The sequence below is a fragment of the Mustelus asterias genome, chromosome 8 (assembly GCF_964213995.1).
Source record: "Mustelus asterias chromosome 8, sMusAst1.hap1.1, whole genome shotgun sequence".
In the NCBI taxonomy this organism is placed as follows: Eukaryota; Metazoa; Chordata; class Chondrichthyes; order Carcharhiniformes; family Triakidae; genus Mustelus; species Mustelus asterias.
The window spans coordinates 27,924,605-27,928,502 of record NC_135808.1 but is presented as its reverse complement, the minus strand read 5'-3'; the positions used below and the strand labels follow the sequence as shown (position 1 = coordinate 27,928,502).

Genomic DNA, 3,898 nt, shown 5'->3' with positions numbered 1-3,898 from the left:
TCCTTTATGCCTGCATTGGAAAAAGAGAGGATCAGGCAAGCTAGCAAAGTGTTTATATAGAGTAAAGGGAAATATGAAGAGATAAGGCAGCAAATTAGAGGAGTAAATTGGAAGGAGGTATTCCCGGGGAAATGTACTGAAGAGAGGTGGCAGTTTTTCAAGGAATGTCTTTCTAGAGTTCTGTAGGACAACGTCCCGGGCATACAGGGAGGTGTTGGTAGGTTAAAGGAACCGTGGTGCATGAAAGCTGTGCGGGACCTAGTCGGGAAGAAAAGGAAAGCGTGCAAAAGGTTCAGAGACCTTGGCGAAGATAGGGATCTAGATGAGTATACGGCTTGTAGGAAGGGGCTAAAGAAGGAAATTAGGAGAGCAAGACGGGGTCACGAGAATGCCTTGGCAGGTAGGATTAAGGAGAACCCTAAGGCGTTCTATAAATATGTGAAGAGTAAAAGGATGAGACGTGAAGGAATAGGGCCTATAAAGGTGAAGGTGGGAAAGTCTGTACGGAACCAGTAGAAATGGCAGAATTGCTTAATGAGTATTTTGCCTCGGTTTTCACAGAGGAGAAGGACCTGGGTGGATGTACTGCAGGCTTGCGGTGCACTGAAAAGATTGAGTATGTGGACTTTAAGGAAGAGCTTGTGCTGGAATCTTTGAATGGCATCAAGATAGATAAGTCACCGGGTCCGGATGGAATGTACCCCAGGTAACTGTGGGAGGCGAGGGAAAAGATTGCAGAGCCACTGGCGATGATCTTTGCATCGTCGATGGAGATGGGAGAGGTGCCGGAGGATTGGAGGATGGCGGATGTTGTTCCTATTTTCAAGAAGGGGAATAGGGATAGCCCAGGAAATTACCGACTGGTGAATCTAACCTCAGTGGTTGGTAAGCTGATGGAGAAGATCCTGAGGGACAAGATTTATGAGCATTTAGCGAGGTTTAGTATGCTGAAGAATACTCAGCATGGCTTTGTCAAAGGCAGATCGTGCCTTACGAGCCTGGTGGAGTTCTTCAAAAATGTGACTGAACACATTGACGAAGGGAAAGCGGTAGATGTGGTTTGCATGGATTTTAGCAAGGTGTTCGATAAGGTCCCCCGTGCAAGGCTTCTCGAAAAGGTGAGAGGGCATGGGATCCAAGGGGCTCCTGCCCTGTGGATCCAGAACTGGCTTGCCTAAAGGAGGCAGGCAGTGGGTATAGATGGGTCTTTTTCTAAATGGAGGTCGGTCACCAGTGGTGTGCCCCAGGGATCTGTTCTGGGACCCTTGCTGTTTGTCATTTTCATAAATGACCTGGATGAGGAAGTGGAGGGATGAGTTGGTAAGTTTGCCGACGAGACGAAGGTTGGTGGAGTTGTGGATAGTCTGGAGGGATGTCAGAAGTTACAGAGGGACATCGATAGGATGCAAGACTGGGTGGAGAAGTGGCAGATGGACTTCAACCCAGATAAATGCGTAGTGGTCCACTTTGGCAGGTCAAATGGGATGAAGTAGTACAATATAAAGGGAAAGACTCTTAGTACTGTAGAGGATCAGAAGGACCTTGGGATCCGGGTCCATAGGACACTAAAATCGTCCCCGCAGATGGAGGAGGTGGTTAAGAAGGCGCATGGTGTGCTGGCCTTTATCAATCGAGGGATTGAGTTTAGGAGTCCGGGGAAAATGATGCAGCTAAATAAGACCCTCGTCAGACCCCACTTGGAGTACTGTGCTCAGTTCTGGTCGCCTCATTACTGGAAGGATGTGGAAAAGATTGAAAGGGTGCAGAGGAGATTTACAAGGATGTTGCCTGGATTGAGTGGCATGCCTTATGAGGATAGGCTGAGGGAGCTCCGTTTTTTCTCCTTGGAGAGACGTAGGATGAGAGGAGACCTAAGAGAGGTATATAAGATGTTGAGAGGCATAGATCGGGTGGACTCTCAGAGGCTTTTTCCCAGGGTGGCAATGGCTGCTACGAGGGGACACAGGTTTAAGGTGCTGGGGGCTAGGTACAGGGGAAATATTCGGGGGACGTTTTTCACACAGAGGGTGGTGGGCGAGTGGAATCGGCTGCCGTCAGTGGTGGTGGTGGCAAACTTAATAGGGTCTTTTAAGAGACTCCTGGATGCGTACATGGGACTTAACAGGATGGAGGGTTACAGGTAGGCCTAAAAGGTAGGGATATGTTCGGCACAACTTGGGGGGCTGAAGGGCCTGTTTTGTGCTGTAGTTTTTCTATGTTTCTAATTTCCACTTCATCGCTGTTAGTGTGGACAACGGCATATCCTCCTGAAATCAATGACTACCTCCTTCCTTTTTGTTGACATGAAGGAAGAGATTATTGTCACCGCACCTTTTCACCAGATTCTCTATCTCTTTTCTGCACTCCGTCTCATCCTTGGTGAAATCAAGTCTGTCGCTCTCAGATTTAATATACTCACCCTTTCACCGCTGAAAACATTCCGGCTGATATGTGTGAATATATGTATATGAAAATACAATACATATATATGTGTGTATTTAAAACATACAGACTGCTGAATAAACATTTCTCCGCATGCCCTTTCTTTCCAACTTCCAGTAAAAAAGCCCGTTTTATTCACTCTCTTCTTGTTGAATCGTCCTTTTTATCGTTCAAGTCATGTCATGTGAGCTATCAGCAGCACAGATGCAAATATTTTGTTCGACCGACAAAGGCTTAATAATTGCGACTTTCCTTTTTATGTTCTCATTAAAGCCTGGGATAATTGAAGCAAGAGCGATTTTCGATTTATCGCCAACTGCTTGGAATACTCGGTTTCAGAGGATTACGATACCTCGAGCAGTGTGGGCGCGGTGGCCAAGTGGCAAGGCGTTGGTCTCGTAAACCAAAAATCACGGGTTCGACTCCCGTCCGTGCCTGAATACATTTGCAGCATCAATTGATTTACGTCTTTTCTCGTGGACCAAACGTTCAAAGCTAAGGACAAATGTATGTTAGTTTTATTTGTCTCTACCGGATGCGACACGCTCATGACAATGAAGAATTAGAATGAATATCAATGAAATGAGCAAACTCTCCGGCTCAAACATTAATTGATGTTCCGTTAAGTTGGCTGCCATCAGGGCTGCACCTGCCCTTTATCACTCACAATGTTTACCTTTCATTTTGGTGGTTGTGGGCGTCGGTGTTGTTCCAGCCAATCTTTATACATATGTTTGTCTTTTCCAATTTGATTACTTCCAGACTTTTGGAAAACATCTTCTGGTTCTTAAACTCCCGAACAACTCTCGAGTGCACATATGAAGAACGCGCAAAGCATGGCAAATAGCAGGGCGGCATGGTAGCATGGTCGTTAGCCCTGCTGCTTCACAGCTTCAAGAACCTGACTTCGATTCCCGGTTTGGTTCACTGTCTGTGTGGAGTTTGCACGTTCTCTTCGTGTCTGCGTGGGTTCCCTCCGGGTGCTCCGGTTTTCATAGAAATCATCATAGAAACCCTACAGTACAGAAAGAGGCCATTCGGCCCATCGAGTCTGCACCGACCACAATCCCACCCAGGCCCTATCCCTACATATTTTACCCACTAATCCCTCTAATCTACGCATCTCAGGACACTAAGGGACAATTTTAGCATAGCCAATCAACCTAACCCGCACATCTTTGGACTGTGGGAGGAAACCGGAGCACCCGGAGGAAACCCACGCAGACACGAGGAGAATGTGCAAACTCCACACAGACAGTGACCGAAGCCAGGAATCGAACCCAGGTCCCTGGAGCTGTGAAGCAGCAGTGCTAACCACTGTGCTACCGTGCCGCCCCAACTCTCCCACAGTCCAAAGATGTGCGGGTTAGGTTGATTGGCCATGCTAAAAATTGCCCCCTTCGAGTCCTGAGATGAGGAGGTTAAAGGGATGAGCGGGTAAATATGTAGGGATATG

General features: G+C 47.2%; 1 non-coding gene across 1 annotated transcript; it reads left to right on the top strand.

Annotated features, from left to right (window-relative positions):
* The first annotated feature begins 2,807 nt into the window (after positions 1–2,807).
* Positions 2,808–2,879, top strand: trnat-cgu (transfer RNA threonine (anticodon CGU)). The gene has a single exon. It is a non-coding gene; the product is annotated as a tRNA-Thr (tRNA).
* The last annotated feature ends 1,019 nt before the right edge of the window (positions 2,880–3,898 follow it).